Raw genomic sequence first — 13,210 nt, 5'->3', positions numbered from 1 at the left:
TGATTACATCTTCTTGGACTGCAAGAAGGCCTTTGACACAGTTCCTTACAAGAGATTAGTGCAGTAGCTAGAGGATCAGGTGCACATAACTGGAAGGGCACTGCAATGGATCAGAGAATACCTGACAGGGAGGCAACAACGAGTCATGGTACGTAATGATGTATCACAGTGGGCACCTATGACGAGCGGGGTCCCACAGAGGTCGGTCCTAGGACCAGTGCTACAGTGCTATTTTTGGTATATGTGAACGACATGATGGAAGGGTTAGACTCAGAAGTGTCGCTGTTTGCAGATGATATGAAGTTAATGAGGAGAATTAAATCAGAGGAGGACCAGGCAGGACTTCAAAGAGACCTGGACTGACTGGACACCTGGTCCAGCAAATGGCTTCTCGAATTTAATCCTGCCAAATGCAAAGTCATGAAGATAGGGGAAGGGCACAGAAGACCGCAGACAGAGTATAGGCTAGGTGTCCAAAGACTCCAAACCTCACTCATTGGGAGAAAGCTCTTGGGGTGAGTATAACACCGAGCATGTCTCCGGAAGCACACATCAACCAGATAACTGCTGCAGCACATGGGCGCCTGGCAAACCTGAGAACAGCGTTCCGATACCTTAGTAAGGAATCGTTCAAGACACTGTACACCGTGTATGTCAGGCCCATACTGGAATATGCAGCACCTGTTTGGAACCCGCACTTGATAAAGCACGTCAAGAAACTAGAGAAAGTACAAAGGTTTGCGACAAGGTTAGTTCCAGAGCTAAGGGGAATGTCCTATGAAGAAAGGTTAAAGGAAATCGGCCTGAGGACACTGGAGGACAGGAGGGTCAGGGGAGACATGATAACGACATATAAAATACTGTGCGGAATAGACAAGGTGGACAAAGACAGGATGTTCCAGGGAGGGGACACAGAAACAAGAGGTCACAATTGGAAGTTGAAGACACAAATGAGTCAGAGGGATATTAGGAAGTATTTCTTCAGTCATAGAGTTGTCAGGCAGTGGAACAGCCTGGAAAATGGCGTAGTGGAGGCAGGAACCATACACAGTTTTAAGACGAGATTTGATAAAGCTCATGGAGCAGGGAGAGAGATGTCAGCATAGTTGCTGATCCCTGTATTCCCAGTATTATATAGCATAGCATATTAGCATCATCCATGTGCTTTAGACACGAGATCCCTTGTAGGCCTGTGGCTTTGTGTGACGTCACGGGATACAGATGTGTGGGCTCATGCCCCTGTCCCGGCCTCACTCGGCGGCAGACGTTCCAGGCGTAGACAGGCAAGGCAGCTGGGGCTCCATCCCTCATCTCAGTCTGACAATACATTTACCATCCTACAAGTGTGTCTACTTTCAACCTACGATATCTCCATTCAAGAACCCTTTACGATAGAGAGGGCCCAGTAGCAACCGGTGAGGAGGCGGGGCCAGGAGCTAAGACCCGACCCTTGCAACCACAAATAGGTGAGTACAAATAGGTGAGTACACACACACACACACACACACACACACACACACACACACACACACACAACAATATTCAATACATCTATCGAAACAGGGAGATTGCCTGAGGCATGGAAGACAGCAAATGTAGTCCCAATCTTTAAAAAAGGAGACAGACATGAAGCACTAAACTACAGACCAGTGTCACTGACATGCATAGTATGCAAAGTCATGGAGAAGATTATCAGGAGAAGAGTGGTGGAACACCTAGAAAGGAATGATCTCTTCAACAACAGCCAACAAGGTTTCAGGGACGGGAAATCCTGTGTCACAAACCTACTGGAGTTCTATGACATGGTGACAGCAGTAAGACAAGAGAGAGAGGGGTGGGTGGATTGCATATTCTTGAACTGCAAGAAGGCGTTTGACACAGTTCCACACAAGAGATTGATGCAAAAACTGGAGGACCAAGCAGGGATAACAGGGAAGGCACTACAATGGATCAGGGAATACTTGTCAGGAAGACAGCAGCGAGTCATGGTACGTGGCGAGGTGTCAGAGTGGGCACCTGTGACCAATGGGATCCCACAGGGGTCAGTCCTTGGACCAGTGCTGTTTCTGGTATTTGTGAACGACTTGACGGAAGGAATAGACTCTGAGATGTCCCTGTTTGCAGATGATGTGAAGCTGATAAGAAGAATTCACTCGATCGAAGACCAGGCAGAACTACAAAGGGATCTGGACAGGTTACAGACCTGGTACAGCAATTGGCTCCTGGAGTTCAATCCCACCAAGTGCAAAGTCATGAATATTGGGGAAGGGCAAAGAAGACCGCAGACGGAGTACAGTCTAGGGGGTCAGAGACTACAAACCTCACTCAAGGAAAAAGATCTTGAGGTGAGTATAACACCAGGCACATCTCCTGAAGAGCGCATCAACCAAATAATGGCTGCAGCATATGGGCGCCTAGAAAACCTCAGAAGAGCATTCCGACATCTTAATAAGGAATCGTTCAGAACCCTGTACACCGTGTACGTTAGGCCCATATTGGAGTATGCGGCACCAGTTTGGAACCCACACCTAGCCAAGCAAGTCAAGAAACTAGAGAAAGTGCAAAGGTTTGCTACAAGACTAGTCCCAGAGCTAAGAGGTATGTCCTACGAGGAGAGGTTAAGGGAAATCAACCTGACGACACCGGAGGACAGGAGAGATAGGGGGGTCATGATAACGACATACAAAATACTGAGAGGAATTGACAAGGTGGACAAAGACAGGATGTTCCAGAGATTGGACACAGTGACAAGGGGGCACAGTTGGAAGTTGAAGACACAGATGAATCACAGGGATGTTAGGAAGTATTTCTTCAGCCAAAGAGTAGTCAGTAAGTGGAACAGTTTGAGAAGCGATGTAGTGGAGGCAGGATCCATACATAGCTTTAAGCAGAGGTATGATAAAGCTCACGGTTCAGGGAGAGTGACCTAGTAGCGATCAGTGAAGAGGCGGGGCCAGGAGCTCGGACTCGACCTCTGCAACCTCAACTAGGTGAGAATTAGGTGAGTACACTGTGCACTGTACACTGTGTATGTTAGGCCCATACTGGAGTATGCAGCACCAGTCTGGAACCCACACCTGGTCAAGCACGTCAAGAAGTTAGAGAAAGTACAAAGGTTTGCAACAAGGCTAGTCCCAGAGCTCAGGGGAATGTCGTACGAGGAAAGGTTGAGGAAAACCGGACTGACGACACTGTAGGACAGAAGGGTCAGGGGAGACATGATAACGACATACAAGATACTGCGGGGAATAGACAAGGTGGACAGAGTTAGGATGTTCCAGTGAGAGGACATAGAAACAAGGGATCACAACTGGGAGCTGAAGACTCAGATGAGTCACAGGGACGTTAGGAAGTATTTCCTCAGTCGTAGAGTCGTCAGGAAGTGGAATAGCCTAGCAAGTGAAATAGTGGAGGCAGGAACCATACATAGTTTTAGGAAGAGGTATGACAAAGCTCAGGAAGCAGAGAGGGAGAGGACCCAGTAGCGATCAGTGAAGAGGAGGGGCCAGGAGCTGAGTCTCGACCCCTGCAACCACAATTAGGTGAGTACAATTAGGTGAGTACACACACACACACATACACACACACACACACACACACACACGCACACACACACACCGCGTGGGAGCAACAGCTCGTTTTCGCTACTGAATCTTTAGTAGTTAGTGGCCAATCAAAACCACTGCCAGGGTCGTTGGAAGTTGACAATGTCAGTGAACAATCCGAGAAGTGATACACGATCTCTCCCAACCAGAAAAGGGAGGTGAAGGATACAGACACAATAAAACAATTTGAATCAGTGCCAAGAGAGAGTGGAATTGTCATAGGCCTAGTGTTGGTGTAGGTGGTATTGCCACGTCCCAATACCAAAATTCAAACAGAATAAGTGTGACCCAAGCCAGGGAGATAAGAGGTAAGGGTAGTTGAGTTAGTGACTCCAGTGTATAGTGTATACAGTGAAGAAGAAATAGAAGAGGAGGCGAAACGGGAAGCATCTTACAGCGCATGAGCGAAACAGTGCAGGCCTGCCAGACGTAACGTATAGCCTTTTTGTGGTTGCTGGGGTATTGGCACTGTATATTACTGATAGCTGAGGGTCACAAACCTTGCTCTGGAGAGCTGAATATCATACCTAGGGCACTGATCACTGACAGAGGAGTAGAAGTGGGGAAGGGGCACTGTAGTGCACGCGCAGGCAGTAAGGTGGCACAACTAGCACTAACATTGTTTATTCAGTAAGTATAACTCCAGGTATACACATGTAGGTACACAGGCATTTATTCAGCAAGTAAGTATAGCTCCAGGTATACACAAATAGGTGCACAGGTGTTTACTCAGTAAGTATAGCTCCAGGTATACACGTGTAGTTGCACAGGTGTTTACTCATTAAGTATAGCTCCAGGTATACACGAGTAGGTACACAGGTGTTTACTCAGTAAGTAAGTATAGATCCAGGTATGCAAGAGTAGGTGCAAAGGCAAAGGCAAGGTACTCCCGGTATAGGTTCTCTCGGTACATGGCAGCATGCACGTGGAGAGTCTAGGATAGGCCCAAAAAACCTGGCAGCGAGATTATCCCTCCCTCTCCTCATCCCTCACCCCTAGCATGACTTGGGTGGCAAGATAGTAACGCGCGCGCACACACACATACACACACACACACACACACACACACACACACACACACATACACACATACACACATACACACACACACATATACACAGTTTTAAGACGAGGTTTGATAAAGCTCATGGAGCGGGGAGAGAGAGGGCCCAGTAGCAACCGGTGAAGAGGCGGGGCCAGGAGCTAAGACTCGACCCCTGCAACCACAAATAGGTGAGTACAAATAGGTGAGTACACACGACACTGGAGGACAGGAGGGTCAGGGGAGACATGATAACGACATATAAAATACTGCATGGAATAGACAAGGTGGACAAAGACAGGATGTTCCAGGGAGGGGACACAGAAACAAGAGGCCACAATTGGAAGTTGAAGACACAAATGAGTCAGAGAGATATTAGGAAGTATTTCTTCAGTCATAGAGTTGTAAGGCAGTGGAATAGCCTAGAAAATGACGTAGTGGAGGCAGGAACCATACACAGTTTTAAGACGAGGTTTGATAAAGCTCATGGAGCGGGGAGAGAGAGGGCCCAGTAGCAACCGGTGAAGAGGCGGGGCCAGGAGCTAAGACTCGACCCCTGCAACCACAAATAGGTGAGTACCCTTCCATAACGGACACGTCTCACATACCCACTCATACCCACACATACCCACAGTTCACACTCTCCTTGTACCTCCCCCACCTCTCTCTTTCCCGCCCTTCCTCTCTCTATCCCTCCCTTCCTCCTCCTGCTGCTCCTCCTCCTATACCTCCTCCATCTTCCCCCCACTTCCCCTCCCTACCAACCTCCCCTACCTCTCTCTTTCCCTCCTTCCTCCTCCTCCTATACCTCCTGCATCTTCCCTCCACCTCCCCCCTTCCTCCCTACCTACCTCCCCTACCTCTCTCTTTTCCTCCCTCCCTCTCTTTTTCCCTCCCTTCCTTCTCCTGGTCCTCCTCTTATACCTCCTCCATCTTCCCCCACCTACCCTCCATTCTCCTCCTCCCTCTCCCCTCTCCTCCGAGGCCTGAAAGCACACTAAAGGCTGATCTTCCCCAACTCACATGCTCCACATGCTCTTACTCTCCCTTCCCCCTCTCTTTCTAACTCACACTCAACCACACTCCCTATCTCTCTTTCTCCCACTTTCTCTCCCTCTTCATCTTCTTTCTCATCCTCCCTACTCCTTCTACTCCCCTCCATCCCCCATTGCTCTTTCCACTGTCCCCCCCCTAAGTCTTAGCCCATCTCTCTTCTTCCCTGCTGCTGTTCCCCCTCCAGCTCACTATCCTTTTCCCCTCCCTGTCGCCGCCTCCCTTCTCCCCACAACAAACACCCCCCCCCCCGCCCCACAACAAACAACCCCCACCACAGCACTCTTGGCATAAGCTCTTCCTTCTGTGAAAAAGAAACATGAGACACCAAAAAGCTGGATGGAGAACCAGAGGAATGGTGGATGAAGTGAGTGATGGACCTGGGAGAGAGGACTGGGAGGCAGAGCTCATGCGAAGAGAGGAGGAGTGTGGGAAGAGGCCGGAAGAGATCAGCAAGAAAATGGAAGAGAAAATAGCTGTGAAGAGCAGGAAATGGGAATTACAAATCACAGCAGCTGAAGCTAAGATACAGAGCTTAGTAGAAGAACTAAAGAGTCTGAAACAGCTTAAAGAAGCACAGGACAGTACAACCATGGCACAAAGAGCTACTACATCAGTCACCGATGAGGGGACAGTAGTGGACAAAGGAGATATACAGTACGCGATGACTCCATCAGACCCAAGGGGGGCCTGGGAAAAGGCAGGAAGAACATCAAGAACTATTGAGGGGACTAAAGTCAATGAAGGAGCTAAGACTCTAACAGACAACTGCCATGTCCAGGAACAGATAAGCACAGGGACACTGGATAGGAAAGAGATAGTAAGAAGCAATGCATCAATGGCAGGAATTAATTTGAATCAGAGGATGCTCAGGGAAGCACAGTGGGGGGATGGAAGGGACAGGGCTGTTTTTGTCCATGAGCTCCAAGAAGTAGATGGTGAAACTTATGAGGCAAGGAAACAGGAAGAGAAACAAATGATTGAAAGCATCATGAAAGCAATAGGAGAGGACAACATGACCCAGTTGACAAATTTTCGGAGAATTTGGTGGTTTGAGAGGGGGAAAAAGTGTCCAGTCAAAGTGATTTTTAAGGCAGAGTCAGCTTGAAACCGGATTTTGCAAGAGAAAGCACACCTAAGGACAATCAGGCATTCCGAAGTGTGTACCTCGACCGAGACAGAACACAAGAAGAAAGGATGACACTGAAAGAGAGGGTGCAACATCGCAAGGAGGAATGGGAGGCAAGGAAGGTGGAGAGCAGGAGAAATCAGGCCCGCATGGAAGAACAAACACAACCCCCTCCAGTACCACCCACAGAAGGAACACAACCATGGCAATCCCAAAGCAATCAAACGACCTAACCCAAAACCCACCCACTCTACCCTCTGACTCCATCCCCCTTAGTGCAAACCCCACCCCCACAGAAACCCACAGTAACCCACACATCCCCCTCTGCATAAACCCCACCCCCATAGTAACCCTCAGTAACCTGCACATCCCCCTCAGCTCTAACCCCACCCCCACAGAAACCCACAGTGATCTACACAATGTACCCTCTCCCCCATCCCCCATCCCCAATCTCCCTCACCACAAACCCCACCCTCACAGTAACCCATAGCAACCCACACACTGTACCCTCTTCCCTCATCCCCCTCACCACAACCTCCTCCCCCACTGTAACCCCCATAGGCCCTCTCCCCCATCCCCTCACCACCACCCCCACTGAAAATCCCCATAGGCCGTCTGCCCCCACACCCCACACCACAGACCTCACCCCCACACCAACCCCCCTATAGGCCCTTGCCAGGGCACCTGCTCCCCATAACCCACGAGCCAGAAACGAGTATGAACAGATAAGGAGGGAGGCGCATCGGCAGTATGAAAATGACATAGTATCAAAAGTCAAGTCTGACCCAAAACTACTCTACATCCACATTGGGAGGAAGACAACAGTCAAGGACCAGGTAATCAGGCTGAGAAAAGAAGATGGAGAGCTCACAAGAAACAACCAGGAGGTATGTGAGGAGCTCAACATGCGATTTCAGGAAGTATTTACAGTGGAGACTGAAGGGATAACAGGAAGACAAAACAGAGGGGTACATCAACAAAGGATATGCTAACAAGTGTTGGATGAATTACACACAACTGAGGAGGTGGAGAAGCCCCTAAATGACCTTGATACCTCAAAGGCGGTGGGACAGGACAACATCTCTCTGTGGGTCCTTAGAGAGGAAGCAAGGACGCTACGTGTGCCACTAACCAAAATCTTCAACACTTCCCTTGAAACTGGGCAACTACCTGAAGTATGGAAGAAGGGGAAAGTACTGCAATTGATAAGGGAATACCTGACAGGAAGGAAACAACGTGTGTTGGTACGTGCTGAAGTGTCGGAGTGGGCGAATGTGTCGAGTGGGGTTCCACAAGGGTCAGTCCTAGGCCCGGTGCTGTTTCTTGTATACATGAATGACATGGTGGAAGGAATAGATTCAGAAGTGTCACTGTTCGCTGATGATGTGAAACTGATGAGAATACAAGTGGGAGAGGATCAGTTAAGATTACAAGGTGATCTGGACAAACTACAAGTATGGTCCGACAAATGGCTCCTGGAGTTTAACCCTAGGTCAGGAAACATCAGTAGCAGGAGGGAGATTACGAACTAAACTACTAAATAAGGTATTAATCCATTGAAAATAAAGTTTGATGTCTAAGGAACGGAGAGAGGTTTTAAAGATTTTGACTGAAAATATAGGGAAGGCAATGAACAAGAGATTTCACAGTAGACTTTAGGAAAGAAGTATGTTACGTTGTTTGACATCTCCTAGTTACCAGCTGCAAGTTGAGCGTATCACCAAAGGGCAATGGTTTGTATAAAGTACTGCTGTGCATATTAAGCTTTTGGTGACAGTGTTTACTTTACAAAACTTGCACATTATCTCTTCAGAGCTGCTGGCGAATCGCAGGTTCAGCTGGCATTATCAGCGTACTGTTAGTGCTGCACAGCTTCGTAAGTGTATACGAGCACACAACAAGTTAAGATCCGAATCATCCAGAATGGCGTTACAACCTGGAGCTTCAGCTGCTCCGTGCCTTAGATATCAAACTTCATATTTAATTCACCATATTAACTTTACTTATCAGTATGTTTTTACTGTAGATTATTATATTCTCAAGAATAAATAAAAAAAAGAATAAAGGCCTTCAAGCTAGAAAATTTTCACATACCTTACATTTTGCGCTAAAAAATGAATGTTTCCATAGTGTAGTAGCTCAGTCTCTTGCTGCCCTTGACCCTTTCACCATCCACTGCCCCGCTGTTCTCCGTAACCTATTACTCATCCATCTCCCTTTTGCCACCTGATGCCCTCGCTTCCTTCCTGCCCTGCAGCACTATATAGCCCTTGTGGCTTAGCGCTTCTTTTTTATTATAATAATAATCCATAGTGTAGTGGTTATCATGCACGCCTCACACGTGCAAGGTCCCCGGTTCGATCCCGGGTGGAAACATTGTTTATATTCAAGATTTTGTGAATTACGAGTTCTGTGATAAAACAACTCCATCCTTTCTTTGTGGCAGTTGTACTGAGTTGGTCATAATATAATAAGACGCACATTATTATGAATTATAACGGAATTATAAATTGATAAAAATATAATATACCTTGGATAAATGTTTCAATTGTTTCGAGTTAGTTAACACTGCCTATTTAGAAAAACTTTTATATCAAAAAAATTATGGTATTACGGCTTAATTCGAAGGATCTTTTATTGCTTTTATTTCGTTAAGTTTCAATATTCGCTAAGTTTGTCATATATTGTGAATATCATAATAATACTGATGCATATTAGACATAACGAGGTAATTGTTGAATGTACTGGAATATTGCTTCGATTTTTAGTTAAGTTGTGAAAAAAATATAGGTAATAACTTTAGGTAAAATAATTATTCCCGAATTAGAATTAAAACTATAAAAACGTCTTTACCGTGACAAAGTTAAACAGTATAAGATAAATTATAGATTTATGCATATTGTTTAAGAATGATTATGAATTGAAAGTTGATTTTTTTTTAAACAAGATGTGTTCTCAACGCTAATGATAGGACTTGTAACTGCCATCTTACTGCTTCTTGTAACCCTCGACCAGCAAAGGAACCCCAGTTAAATTCTCCCAAGAAAAGGTAGCTATAACTCAGCCCTCCCTCTACCCCTCGTGATCCAGGAGCAGGAGATAAATGCCTTAAAAAAACTAAAAGCACTAGTTCAACAGCCTTAAAAAAAAAACCGAATACTGATGAGGGACAGGAGCTGTAGATCATCCCCCTTCTTTTCCTAAGATCAATTTAACCAGAACTTAAACGTTGTCAAATATGAGATCAATCTGATGAAACTATATCAGTAATCCTAATAGAATTTTTTACTCGTTTTCTCAACTACTCTGACAGCATTAATAATAAGGTCAAAGGTCGTAGATTGATGGTCTGTTGCATTATTATTATTATAATCAAAAAGAAGTGCTAAGCCACAAGGGCTATACAACGCTGCAGGGCAGGAAGGAAGCGAGGGCATCAGGTGGCATAAGGGAGATGGATGAGTAATAGGTTACGGATAACAGCGGGGTAGTGGATGGTGAAAGGGTAAAGGGCAGCAAGAGACTGAACTAGAAAGGGCTGAGGGGAGTGCGAAAAGTATAATCAGAGTTTGTGGAGTAAATCAGTCGTTGTCAAGAAGTCAATGAGAGAGTCAGGATTAAAGGAGGGTCCATCAGCAAGAAGGGAAGGTAAAGAGAGAGTAGTAGAACGAAGACGACGTTGGAGGTAAATTCTGCGTGCTCGTTGATAGAGAGGGCAGTCTAACAGAATGTGGCTAATCGATACTGGAACTTGACACTGCTCACAGAGAGGAACAGGGTGCCTCTCCATGAGATACCCATGAGTAAGACGAGTGTGGCCAATGCGAAGGCGGGAGAGAGTGGTCTCCCAATCTCGGCACTGATGACAAGAAGACGGCCAGTAACCTATGCCCGGTTTAATAGAATGAAGTTTGTTACCGAGCAGAGTTGACCAACGTTGTTGCCAACGGGTGCGAAGGTGGGTAGCTATTGCAGCAAAATAGTCCAGACACTGCTGACCGCGCAGCAGTGTCTGCCTGTTCATTGCCCTGTACGTCGACATGACCAGGGACCCAACAAAAAACAATATCTTTATGTTTGGTAGAGATACGGCGTAGCCAAAGTTGGATACGGAGAACTAGGGGATGAGATGTATCAAATTTTGATTGATGTGCTCCTCAGGAGACCTGCTTGGAATAATGCTCACCCCAAGATCCTTTTCCTTGAGTGAGCTTTGCATCCTTTGACCTCCTAGGCCGAACTTCGTCGGCGGTCTTCTTTGTCCTTCCCTAATCTTCAAGACTTTGGTTTCGGTGGGGTTAAATTCCAGGAGACAGTTTTAGTCCAGATCAGTTTGTATTCCCACTTGATCTACATCCATTTAAAGTCTCCGCAGGGAGAACCACTGACTCTATCCCTTCCTTCATGTCACTCACATATACCAGAAACAACAACAGCTCTAGGAGTAATCCTCGTGGAACTCCGCTCGTCACAGGCACCCGCTCTGACACGTAACCATCACTCGTTGTTTCCTTCCTTTTAGGTATTCTCTGATCCATTGCAAAGCCTTTTCTTTTATTCGTGTCAGATACTCTAGCTTTTGCACTAATATCTTGTGCACAACGATATTGAAAGCTTTCTTACAATCCAAGAAGATGCAGCCTACCTTCCCTCTATATCCTATCTTAGTTCAGTTAGGTTATCGTAGAACTCCAGTAGGCTTATGATGCAGGACTTTCCTTATCTGAAGCGGGTTGTCATGTATGAGTCCATTCCTTGTCTCTCCCTGTGAGCTCCCTTCCTTTGTTCCTCAGCCTGATCTCCTGGTAGTTGACTGTTGCTTCCCCTCCTAATGTTACTGTATAACAACGACGGGTCAGATCTGGCCTTTGATGATATGTCATTCTCGTATTGTGATGGACTTCTCTTTTCATCCATGCATATTTATTTCTGGCTCTTCTGCTAAGCTCCCTGTTTTCCCAAGTCTACTGCCTTCTATTCTTTTTCCATGCTCTAGCACATTTGACTTTGGCCTCTCCACACCTTCGGGTTAACCATGGGCTCACTTTGATCTTCTTATTGTTTCTGGTGCTCCTTGACACGAACTTCTCCACTTTCCTGCAATTTACAGTTACGTGTTCCATTATTGTGTTTACCTCCTCAATGTCTCTTACTCAGTGTTCCTCATTCAGGAGTTGCCTCATACATTTGTAGTTCCCTTTTCTGAAGTTTGGTTTTCCCGTCCTTTTCGTGCTACCTCACTCTTGGCTGTTAACTCTATGTATTTGAAACTCAAGCCCACGTGATCACTAGTGTCGAGTGGCGTTTCGTGTGTTATTTCCCCTATGTCTGAACTGCTGAAGGTGAATGAGGTCCAACTTGCTGGTTCATCATTTCCTCTTTCTCTGGGCGTGTCCCTAACATGTTGATACATGAAGCTTTCCAGCACAGCCCTCGGCACCTTCGATGTCCACATCTCCGGTCCCCCATGTGGCTCCAGATTTTACCAATCTTTCTCTTTGTGGTTGAAATATCCAAGATGAGTAACTTTGCCTTGCTTTTGTGAGCCCTTCTGGTCACCTCGGCTAGTATGGTCACCGTCGTTCTTTTATTCTCATAGCATTCTTGTTTTGGTCTCCTGCTGTTCAGTAGTGGGTTGTACATCTCTACCGTCATCAGTTTTGGACCCCCAGTTAGAAGTTTTCCTACAATGCAGTCACCTGCTTCTCTTCTGACTAGTCCTTCATCTCCTCAAAAATTCCATTGGTTTTTGATGAGCAGTGCAACTCCTTCCCCTCTGTTCCCCCTGTTTTTCCTCAGTATCTGACAACCAGATGGGAAGATTGCATCTGTTGTCACCAAAATGACTTTATCTATGTGAGTGTTATGCTGGTGATGCCTTAGTAATTCTTACCTCCACTACATAACATTTCGAACTTCCCTAGGACTCATCTCAGTTGTCAACTTCCAGTTGTGACCCATTACTGCTGCCCATCTATTAAACATTCTGTCCCAGTCCACCTTGTCAATTCTTCTGTATATTTTAGGTATTATCATGACCACCCAACCTATCTCTACTGTCCTCCATTGTCGTTAGGTGTGTGTGTACTCACCTAATTGTGGTTGCATGATTCGATTCATAGCTCCTGGCCCCGATAAATAATGTTTCCACCCGGGATCGAACCGGGGACCTTGCGCGTGTGAAGCGCACGTGATAACCACTACACTACGGAAACATGTAGTGTGGGTATGTGGTGTGCATGTCTTTTTGAGTTAATGTGTGTGTGTATATGCGTATGAGCACATGTGTGCGTGCGTGAGAACATTCGTACACGCGGAAAAAAACGGTTGTGTATAATGGACATAGTGAAGGTGAGAAAACAGGGCACCAAGCAGCGGCCG

The 13,210-nt window shown here is 46.3% G+C and overlaps 1 non-coding gene across 1 annotated transcript; it reads right to left on the bottom strand.

The window, feature by feature from the left end:
* Nucleotides 1-12,971: 12,971 nt before the first annotated feature.
* TRNAV-CAC (transfer RNA valine (anticodon CAC)) lies at nucleotides 12,972-13,044 on the bottom strand. Its single transcript has one exon. It is a non-coding gene; the product is annotated as a tRNA-Val (tRNA).
* Between the last annotated feature and the right edge of the window lie 166 nt (nucleotides 13,045-13,210).

This window comes from Cherax quadricarinatus, chromosome 78 (assembly GCF_038502225.1).
Source record: "Cherax quadricarinatus isolate ZL_2023a chromosome 78, ASM3850222v1, whole genome shotgun sequence".
NCBI classification, from domain to species: domain Eukaryota; kingdom Metazoa; phylum Arthropoda; class Malacostraca; order Decapoda; family Parastacidae; genus Cherax; species Cherax quadricarinatus.
The sequence above is the reverse complement of the archived record's forward strand: the minus strand, read 5'-3'. Positions and strand labels throughout refer to the sequence as shown.